General features: G+C 45.9%; 1 protein-coding gene and 2 long non-coding RNA genes across 3 annotated transcripts in view; all 3 read left to right on the plus strand.

Moving 5' to 3' along the window:
• The window catches only part of LOC138953192 (uncharacterized), a 5,604-nt gene extending 4,364 nt beyond the window's left edge, over nucleotides 1-1,240 (plus strand). Inside the window, exon 4 of the long non-coding RNA XR_011451506.1 lies at nucleotides 1,094-1,240. This is a non-coding gene — a long non-coding RNA (uncharacterized lncRNA). The remainder of the gene's footprint in view (nucleotides 1-1,093) is intronic.
• The window catches only part of LOC138953516 (uncharacterized), a 58,527-nt gene that overhangs the window by 8,113 nt on the left and 27,041 nt on the right, over nucleotides 1-23,373 (plus strand). The window lies entirely within an intron of this gene.
• Nucleotides 1,740-4,758, plus strand: LOC138952232 (uncharacterized). Its single transcript, XR_011451331.1, has 3 exons — nucleotides 1,740-1,882; nucleotides 2,598-2,716; nucleotides 4,564-4,758. It is a non-coding gene; the product is annotated as an uncharacterized lncRNA (long non-coding RNA).

Below are 23,373 nucleotides of genomic sequence, written 5' to 3' on the forward strand. Positions count from 1 at the left end.
TACTGGGTAATATGACGAGGAACGTACCTTTAAAGGCCCAGTCCTTATTGTGAAAGCAGTTATGCTCAGCTGGAATTTGGTGAATTTGTTTTTTTTACAAGTTTTTTTGTTAAAGGTACTGAACTTGTCAAATCCAGGTGCACGGAGCCCCTGGGGCTTTTAGTCATACCTCAGGCAGCTATCCGTTAGAAGAACTACCAAGTTTCATTGACTTGCACCCAAAGAGTCAAGAACTGCGATTTTTTTACGAATTAATTTCGGACTCTGTCCCGGCTGGTCTTGACCTATTTTTGGATCTAAATTTAGATCAGGTAGATCACCACATCATGCACAAAAAGACACGTCACTAGCAAACTATGTCAGACATCATCATGAGTTTGTGTAAAACAAAATGGAGGCCGGAATCACTCAGTTGAATCGAACTCCGACCAAACACCACGTAATAACTAGGTTAATTTATGCACTCGCGGGAACAAGCCAACTGTCGAGCTTCACAGATGTCGTCGTTGGGTAGTTTTGGGTTTGTTTTACTACCATAGGAGGATTTTTGAACTGTAAATGCACTCAGCTGCAACAAAAACGCAAAACGAAGGCTGTGAGCTGCACTGTGCCTTTAATGAAGTGAAGTCGCAAAAAAAAAAAAAAAAAAAAAAAAAAACTATTTGTTGTGCACATAAAGCATTTACTGATTCAGGCTGTTGAATTTTGTCATGTGTCTTGGGAAAGCGGAAGTCTTATTCTACGTAAAAGCATCGTCAGGTTTGGGTTGAGCCAAATCGTTTGCATGGAAAGGACTGTGCCTTTTAAGGACGCATGGATTTTTCATCTATTCAATTGCAGAATAACAACACAACACCGAATAGTGTCTAAGCTATTATTTCTTTTCCTTTCTCGAGTCCCACGAAGTTCCCAATGCTAGGGCATACTTTTGTATCTAAGAAGCTTTTCGTGGAAATGTCATGTAAGTTTTTAAACTGGCTAACATGCATTATTTAGACTGGTCAAAATGAAAGAAGTATGCATTCTTGTGTTTTGTTTCTGCAAGCAGTATCATTTTCCTAATGTTAACTTATCTGATTTTGATCTCTTAAAGTTTTTACTGCTAGGATATCTACAATGGGATAATTAAACATATACGCCAGCCCACATTGCAGAACAGGATATGAACAAGGTATGTAGTGCTGTTTGCATCATTCGTTTAAATTTAAAAATCAGACTTATTTGCCTTCTCTGGCATTATGCATAAGATATTCATCTTCATTTTTTGCAATGCTGACTGTAGTTCTGTGTGTGTGTGTGTGTGTGTGTGTATGTGTGTGTGTGTGTGTGTGCGTGTGCGTGTGTGTATATGTTTGTGCCCGTGCGTGCGCGCGTGCGTGTGTGTGTGTGTGAGTGTGTGTGTGTGTGTGTGTGTTTACTGATATATTGTAATTTATTAATCGCAAGGGCGGATCTGGGGGGGGGGGGGGTTACACGGGTTACGCAACCCCCCCCCCCCCACCCCCCACCCCCCAAAAAAAGTTCAAACATACATCAACAAAAAACATACATCAACAAAAGAACAGGGGGGGGGGGTTACAACATTGTGACAAAACTGCACAAGGCTTTAGTCAAAATACAAAATATTGCTGGGGGGGGGGGGGGGGGGGGGGTCACCTCATTCTGACCGCCAAAGTAATTGAAAGAATTCAGTTTTGAAAAATTGTGGTCAATAGTCTTTTCAAAAAAGACTATTGGAATTACTTCCCTTCCTGTTCTTTCACTTCCGTTTACATTGCTTGCCTGACGAAAATGTCGAACAATCGAAAGAGACCACTGACACCTGCAGATGCTGCAGGGACGAACCCGCTGAAGCTTTTCTTTCCTGGCCTAGCTTCTCCATGTGAGTACAACTTTCTTGAATTTCACATCTTGTTACTCATTGAGTCATTCTTCAACACGACTGTGACTGACAACAGTGAGTGTAGAAATGAATCCGAAATGACCAAGTGGTAATCACGTAATGAAAAAGAACGCTCAAAAGCGAATACGTGTATGGTTTGTTTTAAGCTGCATGTATTACAGTACTGTAAAAACGAAACTTTATGTAAAGCTAAATACATGAGACTTTTCAGTATTTAGAAGGAATTTTTTGGGTGCAGAATAGTGAGAATACATGCACATTTTTCTCCATTAACAACTCTCAACACTGATGGGTGCAGAATGGATGTAGGACAGGAATAAACTTTTGTGACTAGTTTGTGTTTGGGTGCAGAATGGTGATCAAGGCTTTATTTCCAGATACCGTGGGTGCAGAATGTTTATCAGGAAGGAATAAACTGTTGTGACTAGTGATGGTTAATCTGTTTGTGTCTATTGCGGCGAGAGTGTAACTTGTGGGTGAGCCGATTATGGCGTGCCGATTGTAACTATTTTCATTATGCCACAATATTGAAAAAAACCGCCGCAACGAATTTAATTCGTTGCGGCGGTTTTTAAGGGCATATGTCTGATTAGAACAAAATATGTTTTTCCTTTCATACAAGTTGTGAAAGCATATTTGATCACAGATCTATCGAAAAAACAATAACAATAGGTCACCGGCTTTGTTTTTTCAGTAGTACACCGAGTCGCAGGTATCTCCAGTCCGGAAGCCTCCTCTGCAGTTTCTCATTCTGGAAGTGGCAGTACGAAAGAATTCTGTTCTGACTCGACATCTGAGCGCTGTGTTACGGAGGTAATTGCCATTGTGATTGCTTTTGCATGCTTTCTGAACTTGGTCGCAAATGGTTGGCATCTATCTACGCCCCAAAAACCATCAACGTTTGGAAAACCAGCTTTTTCTGTCTTCCTGAATGGCATTTTGGTAAGAGGTTTCAGAGGTAATTTATTGGCTCAGGATGCACCAAATAGCTCTATTTTGCTTCTTTGGATAAAAACAATTTCCGGGGGGTGCATGCCCCCGGACCCCCCTAGAGGCTTAGGCGCCTTCGGCGCCGTCAACTTGTATCCGTTGTTCGGCGTGGGGTAGAGTACCACCGTTGGGTCCAAGTTGGAATAGTCATTTCAGTTAGACTATCACACAGCCAAAGCCACAAATGTGGAATTTCTGTTTGTTTTTGTTTTTTGTGTGTTTGGTTGGGGTTTTTTTCCGGGTTTTTTACACTTTACTCAAAGACATCGTGAATTGGGATTGTGATGTTCTGAAAGTGATTACGATTTTGAGAGACACTCAGCACTGATCGCTACGAACGGAAATTTCCGGACTGACAGTGTTTTGCCGATCTCGCTTGTAACTTTTAATCTTATTCATATACATGAAGTTGGTCTTCTGAATTGTGAAGATATAATGTCAACTTTTTTTTAAACCTATGACAACAGCTCTATAACTCACTCCGTCCTTCTGTTGGTCTGTCTGTCGGTTAGTCGGTCTGACCGTCTGTCTGTCTGTCTGTCAAAAAAATTGTCAAAAAACCGGACATTTCCGAGAGGGAGACAGCGCTGACATTGCAAGCGGCCGCAACCGGCTCTCATCACAAAAACAACTGCCCTGCAAACATTACCGCCCTGGTAGTCCCCCTTGCTATGGTCTGCCTTTGTTTATTGCGTACTCAGGAGTGTCAACTTTCTTGACATGACATGACATCGCAAGATCGCCAAAGGATTTTTTCAGGGGTAGACAAATCAGCCCCATTTTATCAAAGGGAAGGTGCAGGTGGAGATAATTCAAGGGAAGACAACTCTGTCTTACCTACAAACATTACGGCCCCCTTTATTCAAGGGTTTCATTCTAGAATGGCACCACTGTACTTGCGCAGGGTTAGAATTCCAACCTGGACCCGGTCCATTCTAGAATGAAACCGGATTCTAAGTTCGCGCAGAACACATGCATGATAGCTAACTGAGGTGTCTGCAAGAAAGTAAGGGTATTTCGTATACTTCATACTTGGTGTACATTCATTTCAGCTTCGGCATGGCTAGTCCCGAAAGATGCTAGTTTGTAGGTGAAATGGTCTGACTTTGGTTGTCTTTCGAAAAAGAATCCAAATTCGGGGATGGACTCAACAGTTCGAGGTTTAAAATGGAGCGGTAGACTAACGAACCCGATTTTATTCTTCAAGATTGATATCCTTGGGGTTATTTGAAGGACGTAGTACATGTATACCATAAACAACCGTGACAATCAGTGACTTGAGTACAGCCATAACAGGCAGGAGGAGGGCATCCCCATAGAGGATTGCGTTCCTGTCATCGGTTAATTTTGCGCAAGTGTGACTCTACCATGAAGGGGTCATTTCTCCAGTCAATCGTGTTCGGCGAATATCTTCATGGTTGTTGTGCATGAATTTCACTTTGTTCATCACATTTCCACGAAGTTTCCTGTTTGTAGGTTTCATGGTCCGATTTTTTAGCGTATTTCTCTATTTAACCTGTAAACTCGCAACTTTGTTGACCTTCGTCATGCATAAGCTGTAGTTAATAAACACCAAATGATAACTAATTCGGTCAACGGATGTAAAAATTATAAAAACAAAATTGGGTTGAATTTTGTGTGTGTCACCATCTATGCGTGTATTTTTGCAGGCAGACAGGCGTGGAGTTGTGATGATGCGGCGCCGGTTGACTGAAGACACACGAACCAGCATTCTTCGGAAGTGTTTGGATCACAAATCAACATTATTTCACGTTGAATGGCGGCAGACATATTATATTCTCAGCTCAGACATGTGCTTTGAATTCGGATGTTTAAGAACAAGAGACAAACTTAAATAAAGCCTTACGAAGTACATGATTGTAACTGGAGCAAAAGTGTGTGTGTGTGTGTATGTGTGTGTGTGCGTGTGCGTGTGTGTGTGTGTGTGTACGTGTGTGTGAAGTGCAACAGTTAATAATGACGATGAGACAGAATGCTAAAGCACAGATCCTTTTATCTAACAATCTATATCGTCCTCCTTTTTGACTCACATGCGAAGCAAAAGTGAGTCCATGTACTCACCCGAGTCGTCCGTCCATCCGTCCCCCCCGTCCGTCCGGACGTCCGTCCGGAAAACTTTAACGTTGGATATTTCTTGGACACTATTCAGTCTATCAGTACCAAATTTGGCAAGATGGTGTATGATGACAAGGCCCCCCAAAAAATACATAGCATCTTGACCTTGCTTCAAGGTCAAGGTCGCAGGGGCCATAAATGTGGTCTAAAAAACAGCTATTTTTCACATTTTCTCTGAAGTTTTTGAGATTGAATACCTCACCTACATATAATAAATAGGGCAAAGTAAGCCCCATCTTTTGATACCAGTTTGGTTTATCTTGCTTCAAGGTCAAGGTCACAGGAGCTCTTCAAAGTTGAATTGTATACATATTTTGAAGTGACCTTGACCCTGAACTATGGAAGATAACTGTTTCAAACTTAAAAACTATGTGGGGCACATGTTATGCTTTCATCATGAGACACATTTGGTCACATATGATCAAGGTCAAGGTCACTTTGACCCTTATGAAATGTGACCAAAATAAGGTAGTGAACCACTAAAAGTGACCATATCTCATGGTAGAAAGAGCCAATAAGCACCATTGTACTTCCTATGTCTTGAATTAACAGCTTTGTGTTGCATGACCTTGGATGACCTTGACCTTGGGTCAAGGTCACATGTATTTTGGTAGGAAAAATGTGTAAAGCAGTTCTTAGTGTATGATGTCATTGCTAGCTTTAGCTGAAGGTCATGTAAAGGTCAAGGTCAAGCATGTGAGTCGTATGGGCTTTGCCCTTCCGGGTTTTTTTTAAATGTTGCAGTGTTGACAAACGTTCTCCGAGCAAATGTCTATCTAATGTTTTTTTCATCACATTGAAAGAATTTCTCCTGAGTAGAATGAAGCTGAATTAAAATGTAAAGAAAACAAGTCGCGTAAGGCGAAAATACAATATTTAGTCAAGTAGCTGCCATTTTTCAGCAAGACCGTATACTCGTAGCATCGTCAGTCCACCGCTCACGGCAAAGGCAGTGAAATTGACAAGAAGAGCGGGGTAGTAGTTGCGCTAAGAAGGATAGCACGCTTTTCTGTACCTCTCTTTGTTTTAACTTTCTGAGCGTGTTTTTAATCCAAACATATCATATCTATATGTTTTTGGAATCAGGAACCGACAAGGAATAAGATGAAAGTGTTTTTAAATTGATTTGGACAATTTAATTTTGATAATAATTTTTATATATTTAATTTTCAGAGCTTGTTTTTAATCCGAATATAACATATTTATATGTTTTTGGAATCAGCAAATGATGGAGAATAAGATAAACGTAAATTTGGATCGTTTTATAAATTTTTAGTTTTTTTTACAATTTTCAGATTTTTAATGACCAAAGTCATTAATTAATTTTTAAGCCACCAAGCTGAAATGCAATGCCGAACCCCGGGCTTCGTCGAAGATTACTTGACCAAAATTTCAACCAATTTGGTTGAAAAATGAGGGCGTGACAGTGCCGCCTCAACTTTCACGAAAAGCCGGATATGACGTCATCAAAGACATTTATCAAAAAAATGAAAAAAACGTTCGGGGATTTCATACCCAGGAACTCTCATGTCAAATTTCATAAAGATTGGTCCAGTAGTTTAGTCTGAATCGCTCTACACACACACACACACACACACACAGACACACACACACACACACACACACACACACACACGCACATACACCACGACCCTCGTTTCGATTCCCCCTCGATGTTAAAATATTTAGTCAAAACTTGACTAAATATAAAAAAAAGACCCATTACTCAAAACATTAACAAACAGGATGACATAAAAGCATTACCGAGGGATTCATTCGAGGCCAGTGTATCAGTGCAAATTAAAAATCTGTGAAACCTCAGATATAACTTTATAAAACAAACAGAATTTTGATAAAAATAACCAACATTCGCAGTAGGTTTTTGTGTGTGCATCTCCCTCTTCACCCAATCCCAACACGAATGTCTGTGCCCTAAAAGCGCTCAAAAACCGACACACGTTAGTTTTTCGCCTCAGTGCTTATCCACATTTAGAAATATTGTATCATTTATTTTTGATCACTGCCCTTCCTTTTTCTGATAATTATAGTCCCGTTTCCCTTGGATTCCCGATGGCTCCACGGTAGACACCATGATCAGCACATGCGCACTAAGGACACTGAAGTCACTTTCCGGAATCTATTTATAACCTCCGACCCAGTAGGGTAAATGACCGAGACGGCTTCGTGCACTACGACCAAGTGCCGAAGTAACTCTCACCAAGTTACCACCCAATGGTTGTCACCCGCTTCGAGCTTCGTGCACCTCAGCCCTGTTTGCGAGTTGCCTGGAACACGGTTTTTTAATAACATCTCTCGATCTTCATCACATATTTTGTCATGTGAATAAGAACAGAACAAGTTCGTCAAACATATTTCTTATTTTATCTGCATTGAATGAATTTACAGCGTCCTTCTTGTTAATTGTTTATTCATAAAGACTACTTGTACTGAAGAAAATGTTTCCCCCTTTCAACGGGTGGAGTAGTGCGCCGGAGTAGTGTCCCTTGCGTAGAAACGGGCGAATAACACCAAATTCGATTTATTCGAAAACGCACTGAGCGGTTACGTCCCTTGAATATGAACAGAAATATTTTGCGTTGAAGCTAATTTCAAAGTCAAAATACCATTTATCATCGCAAATCTGCTTCAATTGCAAAATCTTGCCATGATTTTCTCCCTCACGATAATTTAACCGCTTGAAATTGGTGAAAAAACAGTCAGTCTGAAGTTACTTTTACATGTCACGTGAGTATAGGGTGCTGTATTTACTGGCGTGCGTCTTGCAATTTACCGTGTGGACTGTAAAATCTCCCTACCTTCAAAGCAGACGAAAAGCAGACATCTTCATTTACTTCCAAGGGAGACATCGTTGGTCATAAAGTCTTGCAGGACCCAAACATACTTCTGCACGCTGTCTTTTCTTGTCATATTCAGTTGCTTCGCAAAAATAAAATGTCATTGGTTTTCTCAACTTGTCTTTCTTTCTTTATTTGGTGTTTTACGTCGTTTTCAACCACGAAGGTTATATCGCGACGGGGGAAGGGGGAAGATGGGATAATAGAGCCACTTGTCAATGTGTTTCTTGTTCACAAAAGCACTAATCAAAAATTTGCTCCAGGGGCTTGCAACGTAGTACAATATATTACCTTACTGGGAGCATGCAAGTTTCCAGTACAAAGGACTTAACATTTCTTACATACTGCTTGACTAAAATCTTCACAAAAATTGACTATTATTCTATACAAGAAACACTTAACAAGGGTAAAAGGAGAAACAGAATCCGTTAGTCGCCTCTTACGACATGCTGGGGAGCATCGGGTAAATTCTTCCACCTAACCCGCGGGGTGGTCTCAACTTGTCAAATCAGTCAAAACGACCGCAGAACACAGAACTGCCATTACTGGGAAATGATTCTGATTGAAATACGAAAGATCTTCGATGACGAAAGTATAAATGACGTCATTTGGTCACACCTATCTCGAGAACTAAGCGTCGCTCAGAACCAGCGCCCTTCCATTATTGGTGAATTTTGATCTTCTGTTTTCAAGGGGTGCAGTTCGAATACACCAGTTAACAGTTTCGGCGTTTACATGTGTAGTGGAGGAGTGGAAGGGTAGTAGTAGACGATACACGAAGCCCAAGTCCAAGCGTCTTGTTTCAACTTTTTATTCAAGAAAACAATGCAAGGAAACGTAGAGGCCGAAGGCGAAACCCGTAGACAGCAAAGCAAGTGTAGCGTCGTGTTCAGCTGCTAGGAGCGAATGCATGCTTATGCCGGTGTCCGGCTTATCTACTTATAGCCCCGGCGCGGACTGCACAGAAAGCACCGTCCGGCGGTGATGAAAATCGGACTGAATACGGCCAGAAACACGAAATCTGTGTTTCTTACACTTGCTTTACCCTACGTTATTTAAACAAATACATAACCAATCCTAACAAACAATACATCAAATTAAAGCTACGACCTTTAGCTTTCCATTGCAATAGATCACATTTCGTAAAAACTTATATTTATTTAGTATGATGCAAAAACAATGGTCCTAGTGAAGGCACTGAACCAACTTCAGTGCGGAAAATTACAAAACTCTCTAAACTGGAATAATGGACAAACTCATAAATCATACAGATAAAAAGAAGAACCCTAGACAAACATCATGATATGCGTTACTTGGGGGAAAATTATACATTGACTTAGTACGAAGCGGTAAAGTCCGAAAGTAAATGGAATCGGCTAAATTCCTGCGCGAGTACCTGTCTGCATAAATTAGCAATCTTTGCAGAGGAACCAAGCATCACTCATTACAACCAAATCCTTATAAACAAACTAAAATCATATGCAACATAGGTACGGGATATGTAATAGTGATACAAAAATGACAAAACAATGATTGAAAAGACAAAGATGAGTTTGTGAGAATCAATTTCTCTCAACGATACATGAAAACCGGTCAAGGTCAGAGTGACGCTTTGGTCAGTTCGAAGCATTATCGTAAATAACACAATAATATGCAGCCATCCAGCCTAATCAGTGACTTCTATGCAAACCTAAATATAATTAGGACCGTATCAAAGATAAAAGGGACTTTGAAAGATAGAAGTTAGGTAGATATATAAAGAAAGGTATTGTATTAGAATTTGCGCCGGCAATGGTGCGCGCGCAGCATCGTATCGTCTGCTATGTACTGTACACAAGGCTGTTTCGCTATGCGATGATTAGAGTGTTTAGGGTAGCGAAGTGCACTTTGCTACATCCCCCCCCAACTCTTTTACATATCAGCGGCCGCGCTGATTTTAAGAAAAACCGGAAAGCCTAAGAGCTGAATTTATCAAACCATCTTAGATTATCCAAAAAGAGAAAAATTGCGAAAACTTTGCCTATGACTTTCACATATGTCACTGAGAAAATCGACAGTTACAAAAACATGTTCTCGTGATCAGTACCAGCTTTGCTAAATCAAAAGTGAGGCCTGCATTTTACAAAGTGTCTCACATATGATCAAAGTACTGCGTCAAAAACATAAAAGTGCAAACAATCAGGAATTTCATGGGAAAACATTGCTTCATTTATTAAATTTTCTCCACTGAGAAAAAGTAACACAATGTCAACACTACCATACAAAAATGCAACCTTCATCCCCACCAACCCGTTTAGTTGATAATATAGGATTTCTCTTTCAATGTGCGCTGTTGTATGCCCAAGCTCAACACTCACAAAAACTCTCGCTCACGGCTTTACAGTAAAGGCTGTGTTTAAGACGTATTTTAGGTGAAAAACGTAACAGTTACAAAATGGACAGATTCACTAATGAATGACGTAGTTACCTGACACTGTTAAAATGATACATCATGTACAATACACCTGACACAATGCAATGACATCCAACATTACAAATGATCTGTACCAAGCCTATTTAAAGGTAACAAGGTAAATCATAACTTAGTTTACGCTTAAGAGAGCAATTAAGAAAGTGATGATACAGGGCCTTATTTGAAGGTCAGCAAGTATTCACTAAATTACTTTCAACCCTAGGTGGCAATTACCATCAGATTTGTAGTATCTGCTTGTGCCAAAAAAAAATCTTTCAATAAGCGCAAACATCCGCCAACACATTCCACTCAAAGCATCATGACAAATAATCGCAACAATCAATATCAATCATACCAATGCAAGAAACATGGCATAGCATACATGAAAATGAACATTATCAAACATCAACAAATTAAACGGCAACAAAACACCCGGCAGTAAACACACCTGCGAGTCTCTTCGTGGACGCAACACTTGCGTCACTTCACTGCCGCGAACACCGAGGAAAGTCTTATGTAATACCACATGGCTAATGTCACCAGCCCAAGTCTGTATCCGTCAAGTCCGATATGACGTGTCACACTAGCTAAGAATGGGATTGCACGCGCTACAGCCACTCGAGTACAGTATATACACTGGCTGAGTCCTGTAGGCTCTCTACACCGTCATACACAGTCCGTTGAATAAGGGCTATAGTCACACTCACCAAATGGGCACCACACAGTTCCATCAAGGTCACACAACCGCAAAATAACCTTCGTCGAAGGTGGCGGCCGGCTTCTCGCAGGAAGCGGCACATGTCACGCTTCAGGGATTGTGGGTGGAGTCCTGTGGCGAAGGTCTTGCGCAGCGTGTTGTCGTTCAGTGTGTTGGCCTCGGCAGCATTGGTCTTGGCCCACACAGCGCGTAGGTGGCTGGCGTACTCGCTAACGGACTCGCCGAGACCCTGTTGTCGTCTGTGGAAGGCGGCAGCCAGCGCGACACTATCTCGCTGGTCGCCCCACGTCTGCTCCAAGATGGAGTAAATTTTGGCTGGCGTGTTGACCTCAGCTGCTGGTCGCCTGATGACCTCCTGTCGAGCCCTTCCGTCCAGCGCTCCAAGGATCCATGCCGCTGCAGCAAGTGCAGGGACCGTCTGTAGCTGCAGGATCAGCTTGGCCTCCTGGATGAAAGTCTCGGCGCAGTCGCCCTCGCCGGTGAAACGCCTCAGCTTGCAGAGCCGCAGGTTGGGGGTGTGTGCCTCGTCCGCCATGTTTGCCTGTACTGTCTTCTTTCAGTTGATGCTTCTGTACCCTGCTCGCAGCGCCAAATGTAGTGGTGGAGTGGAAGGGTAGTAGTCACGATACACGAAGCCCCAGTCCAATCGTCTTGTTTCAACTTTTTATTCAAGAAAACAATGCAAGGAAACGTAGAGGCCGAAGGCGAAACCCGTAGACAGCAAAGCAAGTGTAGCGTCGTGTTCAGCTGCTAGGAGCGAATGCATGCTTATGCGACGAAAATACAGTTTAACGACCTCTCTGCTTAGAGCAATTTGGGTCAAAGATATCAGAGCCGAAGCTCTACGATGTGTGCCTGGGTGAAGATGAGCACAAAAAAAAAAAAAAAAACTTTTACTTTCCGTAATGGAAATGCTGGAAGAACAGGATTTAAAATCAATTCCTTGCAGGAGATACACGATTGTAGAGATTTATTCTTTCATTCCGAGGCAGAAATGCTTTTGTATTCAAGAAACGTGGAACGTTGCTATTCCGGAAGGGAATTGATTTGATTTGTTGGTACTTTAGAATAAAATTGTGAAAAGTGGCATCCGACTGATCATGGCAAAGGAGTGAGTGTCAGACCAAGGAGGGTCGTGGTGGAGAAGCTGAGGCACCCTCTACGTACTTGTGGATTCGGCGGCTAGTCAACTGGCGAAAAGCAAACCCGGTCCTCCCTAGGACCTATACTGGCCGGTTAAAAACATATGTACAGGGCTGCGACTTTATGTCGGTTTATTCATCAACGCCTTTATGGCACCCTCTGTCTACAGAGGCATGGGAAGGGGATCAGGTGAGGAGGCCAGAGATGTGTCTCTGTAACCCCCTCTGGGGTGGGGGTGAGAAAAAGAGGATAGGCTATTTACACTGTCATACACAGTCGTTCGCATACTCTCGCACAGCTACAAAGGCCACCCTCTTCCTCCCAACAGAGACGGACGTCTCAGATATGGTAGGCAGAGGCTGGCTGTCTAATCTAATATATACACCTAAGGTGACACATGGAATATATGAATGTAACGTGGCATTAACTATAAGCCTAGCGCACGGGACACACGCGACCTCGGCCCCGCCGGTGGAAACACGGCAGGTGGGCGAGTGCAGCGAAAAAAAAAAAAAAAAACAAAAAAAAAAAAAAACATGGGGCACAGGGCCGGGAACCTTCCCCCTTCCATGGACACGGCTCAACTGGCAGGTTGCCAGGTTCCGTGCCTGTCCAGAGGCTAGGCTCGACCGGCCTGTGCAAGATAGAGGGTCGGGAACCCTGTCCTTTCCAGGGCCAAGGCTCTACCAACAGACCTCTGGGTTCCTTGTCCTTTCGACGGTTGGCAGCAGGAGGGAGGATTGGGGGGGAGGTCCTTCTAAAGTCTGAACTGGATCTGGCTGGGCCTATGCCTCCAGCAACCTCAGAGCCATTTGGCCACAGACGATTTCAGGAATGGGGGTGGGCCTGACAGGATGGGGTGTTTGGGGGTATCCTTCGAGAGTCTGAACTGGTTCTGGCTGGGCCTGCATCTCCAGCATCCTCAGAACCATTTGGCAACAGACGATTTCAGGATGGAACGGGTCAAGGTTCTCATCGGTATCAGGCCGAGGGACTGATGAGGTCGGAGGAAGTCGTGTAGACTTAGTCCGTGGGAAGTCCTGTACTGGGAGAGTGTTGCCATCTCCGGGGTCAGAGGTTGGCAACCTGCGTAGAGGTGGTGGAAGTCTAGGGCCATTCCACATTCGCAGCGGGGGAAGGTGAAGGAGTAGTAGGAGCTCACGGTGCGAATGCGCCGGAGCAACTGCATCTCCTTCAGGGGGAACGGGTGATGGTGGCCCTTTCTGTCCGGAGGCAGCGCTAGCCATCCGTGCTTTGTGCATCTTTCCTTGAGGGTCTCGCCATACCCTTTTCTCACAGCCTTAGCCAGTTTGCCTTTCGCTTCTGTGACCGAATATTTCAGGTCTAGGACCGGGCCCTCGGAGAGGGCCGCGGCTTTTGCTGCCCTGTCAGCCAGGTCATTGCCCCTGATGCCTGTGTGGGATGGTAACCACATGAGAACGAGGTCGGTGCCCCGAACCATAATTTGGTGACATAGAGCCTGGATTTCCATGCGGAATTCTGGTCTGTTGCCTGTCTCGCTTGCCAGCGCTTGCAAGGAGGATTTCGAGTCTGAGAGGATTGCCACTCCCATGGGTATGGCCATGTTGTCGTTCACGTGGGAGCAGGCCATGAGAATGGCATACATCTCCGCCGTGAAGATACTGACCCCCTCGTTTAGTTTATATTTTCGCACCAAGTTGAACTCTGGGATCGCAAAAGCACAACCCACCTCGCCGTTGTCCAGGACAGAGCCGTCCGTGTAGACTTTGAGGTAGTTGCGGAGCCTGCCGTCCAGAATCTCCCTGGCCATGGTCGCTAGGAGGAGTGGGTTCTCCTTTTTGGAAACTGCGTCGCCATACGTGTGGCTGATCTGTGGCTTTTCGATCAGCCATGATGGGTACGGATTGGTTGGCAGCTCAGCCATTCGTGTCTGGTCAATTTGGCACTGGGTCAGTACATCTATGGTATGGTCGTGGAGGGTTTCGTACCGCTCCGCCAAGCATGTTTTCTTTTCTTTCCAGGTCTCGTGCCAGGAGGTTTGTGTCGGATGGAAGGTTGCCGTGAACACTTCCTGTACAGTGTTGGGTACAGCCGATGCTCGAGCAACGAACTGAGCGCAGCGGAGGTGACATTCTTCCTTCAGGGGGATCATGCCTGCTTCCTGATAGGCGAGACAGTTTATGGCCCCTTTTGGAACGCCCAGAGCCAGTTTTAAGGCTGAGAGCTCCAGGCGTTCCAGTTTGTTCCAGAGGCTTTGTGGCATGCTGAAGTAGGCTTCTTGTCCGTATGTTAGTCTGGAGCGGACCAGCGCCTTTACCAGGTGCACAAGGGCTTTACCAGCTGCCCAGGTCTGAGATTTTAGAACCTTGATCAGGTTGACTGATCGTCGGGCTTTGAGAATTAGAGAGTCGATGTGTTGTTGCCAGATCAGATCATCAGAGATCGTGACCCCAAGAAACTTTGCAGTTTTGCTTGGTTTGATTTGCATTCCGTTTAGGGTCAGGTGGTACTGGGCTTTGAGCCCCCTTCTTCTTGTGAACACCAGGAACACTGTCTTCTCGTGTGAGAGTTCAAAGCCGTTTGCAAGCATATACTTTGCGATCTTGTCAATTTGCGCTTGATACTTGAGTCTGTTCTGCTCAGTCATGTGGTGTCTGACTGGTTCCATCCAGAAGGCTAGGTCATCTGCGTACAGAGACATTGTTCCTCCTTCCAGGCCAATCTGACCAATATCGTGAAGCATCAAGCTGAAGAGGATGGGGGCAATGATGCTCCCCTGAGGTACGCCCATATCAATGGAGTGAGACTTAGAGACAGACTGTCCGACCCTGACCGCCAGGGTCCTGTCTCTGAGGAATTCCTGGACGAAGCCCAGTATTCTGCCTGATAAGCCCAGCTTCGCAAGTTTGTCCAAAAGCTTCCCATGCCATACTGTGTCAAAGGCGCGCCTGATGTCGATAAAGGTGGCCATTAGGATCCTGTTTCTGGTGAGTGCTCGTTTTGCATGAGCTGTGAGTCTGACCACGTGCTCCATGCAATTCCTTCCCTTTCGGAACCCAGCCTGGAAGAGCGGGATGACATTGTGTTTGTCCAAGAAGAACTCAAGCCTGTTCTTTACCATGCGCTCATAGATCTTCCCCAGGTGGGGTGTCAGTGAAATCGGTCTATAGCTGGAGGGGGAGTTTTTAGGCTTCCCTTCCTTTGGAATCGCAACGACTAGAGCTTCTCTCCAGGCCTGGGGAATGCAGTTCCCCTCCCAGCAGGCCTGGAAGAAGAGCAGGAGTTTTTCAAGCATGCTGTCTGGGAGATGCTGTATCATCTTGTAAGAGATCGGGTCCGTGCCAGTGGCCACGTTTCCCGTCTTGATGCCAGCAATTGCCTTTGCTAGGTCTTTGAGCGTGAAATCGCTGTTGATGGGCATTGTGTTATCGGGCGCCGGAGTCACAAATTTCTTCTCTTCCGCAGCTCTGTGGTCAGCCGCTTTTGCTGGAAGATTTTGGGTCAAGCTTACTCCTGCGAATGTACGTGCCAGTACTTCAGCTTTCTCGAGGTTGCTAGTCGTTTGTCTGCCATCGACAGTGAGTGGTTTCTCAGCTGCCTTTCCCCCTCGTTTGCGAGCCCTGAGCCTCTTCCAGACTTTTGGGGCATCGAAATGGTCTCTGACTTCCTGAGTGCAGAACTCCTCCCAGTCGTCACTCTTCGCTTTCTCCATGACTTCATCGCACGCTTGGGTAGCGTCGTGAACCTCTTTTAGGTTTTTCTGGCAAAGGTTCTTCTGGTATCTTGCTATGCATTGTCTCTTCCGTTTGACCGCCGCCGTGCATTCATCGTTCCACCATGAGGCCTGAGTACCGGCCTTTCCCCTGGTTACCGCCCTTGGGAATTGCCTTGTCGGCAGCACTCAGTATGGCTTCTCGGATGTTTGCATAGTATTGGTCAACGGAGTTGTCAGTGAAGTCCTGCTCTTCACAGACAGAGTCTAGGGTCGCTTGGAACTTTGCCCAGTCAGCTTTGGCGAGCCGATACTTGGGTGGACCGACATCGGGTTCTATGGTATCAACGTTGTGAATTCTGATCAAAATTGCATTATGATCCGACTGGAGGGTATCTGGCTCGACAGTCCACTCCGCATTAGCAGCCAAGCAGGGGCTGACAAGTGTTAAGTCAATGGCGGAAGCCCTGTGAGTCGAGACATCAGGGATCCGCGTGGTGGAACCGTCATTGAGCAAGACCAGTTCTGAGTCATAGATGCTGTCCGCTAGGTGCCAGTCCACCTTATGTAGGGGCCCCGGGTCCCACATGGGGTTATGTGAGTTGAAGTCTCCCACAACTACCCAGTTGCAATCCGTCTGCAGCTGGCTGAGCCAGTCAGTGGTACCAGGGTTGTCGCAACCCTCAGGATAGTAGACATTGACCAGGTTGGTCGCTTTGCGCTTATTTGCCACTATTTGTACAGTGCACATGGCTCCGAGCTCTCCCATGTCTGGGACTGGTGGGTCAATGCGGCGGTACGTTAGTGTGTCACGGACATATGTTGCAACTGCCACCTTTCCCTTGTTTAGAGCAAACTCGGGAGGGTAGTAATATCCTTCCAATAATGGCAATGATTTTGGGGCGACTTTTAGGGACTGGATGGCCAGTACGTCACATCTCTTTTCGTTGAGATAGTGTTGGAGCACAGGGACTTTCTTGCTTATGGATCTGCAGTTCCACTGGAGGAAGCACAGCGGGGCATGGACGTGGCCCATTTTGGTAACCGGCTAGTTTTGTCTAGTTTGTGGTTTTTCGCTTAGACAATGTTTATGCTTCCATCCCACCACCCAGGGAGGAAGTGATTTTCGACATGGCTTCCTCTGACAGGTCAGGGGAGGCCACAAGCAGACCGAGACATTCTAGTTCTTTGTCCACAACCAGCTCAGAGCTCGGGTTGCCAGAGATGCGCTTGGAAATTCCATGAAGGTCAGCCAGCAGCCCGGAGGCTCCATTGGAGCCTCCTTGGTTTCTGGCCTTTGCCACGGATCTGAGAACCTTCTTCAAAATGAGTACCGGGCTCAGATCTCCTGCCTTTGGCGTTTCTTCAGCGCATTTAGTCTTCTCTAGAACCCAGCTGGTGAGGTTGCATAACTTTTCCCTATGGACCGTTAACTTTTCTTCTATTCTGTCATCGACTCTCGCCAATAGTCGTTCCATGAGCAGGACCTCACTTGCTTTTTCCACCACCACGGGATTGTCTGTCAGAGTCCCCTGATTGTCGTCGGGTCTCTGTGCTACCGACCTAGGGGGAGTTCCCTCTGTTGGCCCCTCGGTGGGGCTCTCTTTTGGGCCAGTTGCTGCTTTATCTCTTCGCTCCACGGGGGGAGCACTAGCTTTATCCCCTACCGGCCCCTTGCCGGGTCTCCTTTTCGGGTCAGTCGCTGCATTTTCCCTTTGCTCTACGGGGGGAGCACTACCTCTATCCCCTACCGGCCCCTCGCCGGGTCTCCTTTTCGGTATCGGATCAGTTGCCTTTTGCCGGACACTTGCCGAGAGATAGTGTCTAGCTTGGTCAGCCTGGGTTGGGGCCGTGGACTTAGCCTCTTGCCGCCACATCCCGTTAATCACCATTGCTGGTTGTGGCAGGGACTGTTTGCTGGCAAGCTCCACCCGCATGCCCTCCTTCGCCTTTTGAATGGCGTGTGCGAGGGGGATGTATGCGGCACCCCTGATGGTGTTAGCGCGGATTCGGACCTTGAGAGCCGGGCACCCCTGGTAGGCCGCAGAGTGTGCCCCTTTGCAGTTCACGCAAAAGTTGCTGGAGGCACTGCATTTGTTAACCGCGTGTGGACCGCCACATTTCACACAGGCCCGGTTACGAGCTTTGCATTCTTTCTTGCCGTGTCCCAGCTTGGAACATCTGTAGCATCGCAAGACAGGCGCAGTGTAGACACTGATTGGATAATCCCGCTTGTGGATTACAATCGTTGGGGGGAGGACAGTGGCGGCGAAGGAGACCCGCACGGCCCTGGAGGGCTGTCCGTTACGGAGACTGAGGCGTGATAGTCCCTTCACCTCCACTTCCCTTCCGTTTGTGTCTTTGCAGCCGTTGATGGCAAGGCGGATCTCGTCTTCGGAGACTCCAACGGGAATACCTTGGATAACCCCTTCCACCCGTGGGATAGGTATCTCTGTCCGGATGCCAATCCCAGAGAGGCTCTGAAGCTTTGAAAGCTTCAGCTGTTGAGACTGGCTACAGCAGCCAACACAGAAACGACCCGATCCGAGAGGCCGGATGTGGGATACCTCGCCTACTTTGTCCGCAAGCACGGACGCCAGTCGGAACTGAATGCCATTGAGGGTCGCCAGGGAGGTGGATTTTGTGTCCGTTATAATGACCGGGAAATGTAGGAACACAGGAGCTGATGGAGCTGCCTGTTGTCTGGTTCCTCTTCCAGTTTGCATTCCTCTCTGATTTGCACGGTGTGCGCCTTGGGTCACTTTTTTGGGTCTCTCCTGAGCCATAAGGCTGTGAGCCTCTTTTTGTGTCGCGGCCAGCTCCTGGGCCATAGGGTAACCATCATCTATCGCGGCCAGCTCCTGGGCCATGCCGGTGTCCGGCTTATACTTATAGCCCCGGCGCGGACTGCACAGAAAGCACCGTCCGGCGGTGATGAAAATCGGACTGAATACGGCCAGAAACACGAAATCTGTGTTTCTTACACTTGCTTTACCCTACGTTATTTAAACAAATACATAACCAATCCTAACAAACAATACATCAAATTAAAGCTACGACCTTTAGCTTTCCATTGCAATAGATCACATTTCGTAAAAACTTATATTTATTTAGTATGATGCAAAAACAATGGTCCTAGTGAAGGCACTGAACCAACTTCAGTGCGGAAAATTACAAAACTCTCTAAACTGGAATAATGGACAAACTCATAAATCATACAGATAAAAAGAAGAACCCTAGACAAACATCATGATATGCGTTACTTGGGGAAAAATTATACATTGACTTAGTACGAAGCGGTAAAGTCCGAAAGTAAATGGAATCGGCTAAATTCCTGCGCGAGTACCTGTCTGCATAAATTAGCAATCTTTGCAGAGGAACCAAGCATCACTCATTACAACCAAATCCTTATAAACAAACTAAAATCATATGCAACATAGGTACGGGATATGTAATAGTGATACAAAAATGACAAAACAATGATTGAAAAGACAAAGATGAGTTTGTGAGAATCAATTTCTCTCAACGATACATGAAAACCGGTCAAGGTCAGAGTGACGCTTTGGTCAGTTCGAAGCATTATCGTAAATAACACAATAATATGCAGCCATCCAGCCTAATCAGTGACTTCTATGCAAACCTAAATATAATTAGGACCGTATCAAAGATAAAAGGGACTTTGAAAGATAGAAGTTAGGTAGATATATAAAGAAAGGTATTGTATTAGAATTTGCGCCGGCAATGGTGCGCGCGCAGCATCGTATCGTCTGCTATGTACTGTACACAAGGCTGTTTCGCTATGCGATGATTAGAGTGTTTAGGGTAGCGAAGTGCACTTTGCTACATCCCCCCCCAACTCTTTTACATATCAGCGGCCGCGCTGATTTTAAGAAAAACCGGAAAGCCTAAGAGCTGAATTTATCAAACCATCTTAGATTATCCAAAAAGAGAAAAATTGCGAAAACTTTGCCTATGACTTTCACATATGTCACTGAGAAAATCGACAGTTACAAAAACATGTTCTCGTGATCAGTACCAGCTTTGCTAAATCAAAAGTGAGGCCTGCATTTTACAAAGTGTCTCACATATGATCAAAGTACTGCGTCAAAAACATAAAAGTGCAAACAATCAGGAATTTCATGGGAAAACATTGCTTCATTTATTAAATTTTCTCCACTGAGAAAAAGTAACACAATGTCAACACTACCATACAAAAATGCAACCTTCATCCCCACCAACCCGTTTAGTTGATAATATAGGATTTCTCTTTCAATGTGCGCTGTTGTATGCCCAAGCTCAACACTCACAAAAACTCTCGCTCACGGCTTTACAGTAAAGGCTGTGTTTAAGACGTATTTTAGGTGAAAAACGTAACAGTTACAAAATGGACAGATTCACTAATGAATGACGTAGTTACCTGACACTGTTAAAATGATACATCATGTACAATACACCTGACACAATGCAATGACATCCAACATTACAAATGATCTGTACCAAGCCTATTTAAAGGTAACAAGGTAAATCATAACTTAGTTTACGCTTAAGAGAGCAATTAAGAAAGTGATGATACAGGGCCTTATTTGAAGGTCAGCAAGTATTCACTAAATTACTTTCAACCCTAGGTGGCAATTACCATCAGATTTGTAGTATCTGCTTGTGCCAAAAAAAAATCTTTCAATAAGCGCAAACATCCGCCAACACATTCCACTCAAAGCATCATGACAAATAATCGCAACAATCAATATCAATCATACCAATGCAAGAAACATGGCATAGCATACATGAAAATGAACATTATCAAACATCAACAAATTAAACGGCAACAAAACACCCGGCAGTAAACACACCTGCGAGTCTCTTCGTGGACGCAACACTTGCGTCACTTCACTGCCGCGAACACCGAGGAAAGTCTTATGTAATACCACATGGCTAATGTCACCAGCCCAAGTCTGTATCCGTCAAGTCCGATATGACGTGTCACACTAGCTAAGAATGGGATTGCACGCGCTACAGCCACTCGAGTACAGTATATACACTGGCTGAGTCCTGTAGGCTCTCTACACCGTCATACACAGTCCGTTGAATAAGGGCTATAGTCACACTCACCAAATGGGCACCACACAGTTCCATCAAGGTCACACAACCGCAAAATAACCTTCGTCGAAGGTGGCGGCCGGCTTCTCGCAGGAAGCGGCACATGTCACGCTTCAGGGATTGTGGGTGGAGTCCTGTGGCGAAGGTCTTGCGCAGCGTGTTGTCGTTCAGTGTGTTGGCCTCGGCAGCATTGGTCTTGGCCCACACAGCGCGTAGGTGGCTGGCGTACTCGCTAACGGACTCGCCGAGACCCTGTTGTCGTCTGTGGAAGGCGGCAGCCAGCGCGACACTATCTCGCTGGTCGCCCCACGTCTGCTCCAAGATGGAGTAAATTTTGGCTGGCGTGTTGACCTCAGCTGCTGGTCGCCTGATGACCTCCTGTCGAGCCCTTCCGTCCAGCGCTCCAAGGATCCATGCCGCTGCAGCAAGTGCAGGGACCGTCTGTAGCTGCAGGATCAGCTTGGCCTCCTGGATGAAAGTCTCGGCGCAGTCGCCCTCGCCGGTGAAACGCCTCAGCTTGCAGAGCCGCAGGTTGGGGGTGTGTGCCTCGTCCGCCATGTTTGCCTGTACTGTCTTCTTTCAGTTGATGCTTCTGTACCCTGCTCGCAGCGCCAAATGTAGTGGTGGAGTGGAAGGGTAGTAGTCACGATACACGAAGCCCCAGTCCAATCGTCTTGTTTCAACTTTTTATTCAAGAAAACAATGCAAGGAAACGTAGAGGCCGAAGGCGAAACCCGTAGACAGCAAAGCAAGTGTAGCGTCGTGTTCAGCTGCTAGGAGCGAATGCATGCTTATGCGACGAAAATACAGTTTAACGACCTCTCTGCTTAGAGCAATTTGGGTCAAAGATATCAGAGCCGAAGCTCTACGATGTGTGCCTGGGTGAAGATGAGCACACAAAAAAAAAAAACTTTTACTTTCCGTAATGGAAATGCTGGAAGAACAGGATTTAAAATCAATTCCTTGCAGGAGATACACGATTGTAGAGATTTATTCTTTCATTCCGAGGCAGAAATGCTTTTGTATTCAAGAAACGTGGAACGTTGCTATTCCGGAAGGGAATTGATTTGATTTGTTGGTACTTTAGAATAAAATTGTGAAAAGTGGCATCCGACTGATCATGGCAAAGGAGTGAGTGTCAGACCAAGGAGGGTCGTGGTGGAGAAGCTGAGGCACCCTCTACGTACTTGTGGATTCGGCGGCTAGTCAACTGGCGAAAAGCAAACCCGGTCCTCCCTAGGACCTATACTGGCCGGTTAAAAACATATGTACAGGGCTGCGACTTTATGTCGGTTTATTCATCAACGCCTTTATGGCACCCTCTGTCTACAGAGGCATGGGAAGGGGATCAGGTGAGGAGGCCAGAGATGTGTCTCTGTAACCCCCTCTGGGGTGGGGGTGAGAAAAAGAGGATAGGCTATTTACACTGTCATACACAGTCGTTCGCATACTCTCGCACAGCTACAAAGGCCACCCTCTTCCTCCCAACAGAGACGGACGTCTCAGATATGGTAGGCAGAGGCTGGCTGTCTAATCTAATATATACACCTAAGGTGACACATGGAATATATGAATGTAACGTGGCATTAACTATAAGCCTAGCGCACGGGACACACGCGACCTCGGCCCCGCCGGTGGAAACACGGCAGGTGGGCGAGTGCAGCGAAAAAAAAAAAAAAAAAAAAAAAAAAAAAAAAAAAAAAAACATGGGGCACAGGGCCGGGAACCTTCCCCCTTCCATGGACACGGCTCAACTGGCAGGTTGCCAGGTTCCGTGCCTGTCCAGAGGCTAGGCTCGACCGGCCTGTGCAAGATAGAGGGTCGGGAACCCTGTCCTTTCCAGGGCCAAGGCTCTACCAACAGACCTCTGGGTTCCTTGTCCTTTCGACGGTTGGCAGCAGGAGGGAGGATTGGGGGGGAGGTCCTTCTAAAGTCTGAACTGGATCTGGCTGGGCCTATGCCTCCAGCAACCTCAGAGCCATTTGGCCACAGACGATTTCAGGAATGGGGGTGGGCCTGACAGGATGGGGTGTTTGGGGGTATCCTTCGAGAGTCTGAACTGGTTCTGGCTGGGCCTGCATCTCCAGCATCCTCAGAACCATTTGGCAACAGACGATTTCAGGATGGAACGGGTCAAGGTTCTCATCGGTATCAGGCCGAGGGACTGATGAGGTCGGAGGAAGTCGTGTAGACTTAGTCCGTGGGAAGTCCTGTACTGGGAGAGTGTTGCCATCTCCGGGGTCAGAGGTTGGCAACCTGCGTAGAGGTGGTGGAAGTCTAGGGCCATTCCACATTCGCAGCGGGGGAAGGTGAAGGAGTAGTAGGAGCTCACGGTGCGAATGCGCCGGAGCAACTGCATCTCCTTCAGGGGGAACGGGTGATGGT

The sequence above is a fragment of the Littorina saxatilis genome, linkage group LG17 (assembly GCF_037325665.1).
Source record: "Littorina saxatilis isolate snail1 linkage group LG17, US_GU_Lsax_2.0, whole genome shotgun sequence".
In the NCBI taxonomy this organism is placed as follows: domain Eukaryota; kingdom Metazoa; phylum Mollusca; class Gastropoda; order Littorinimorpha; family Littorinidae; genus Littorina; species Littorina saxatilis.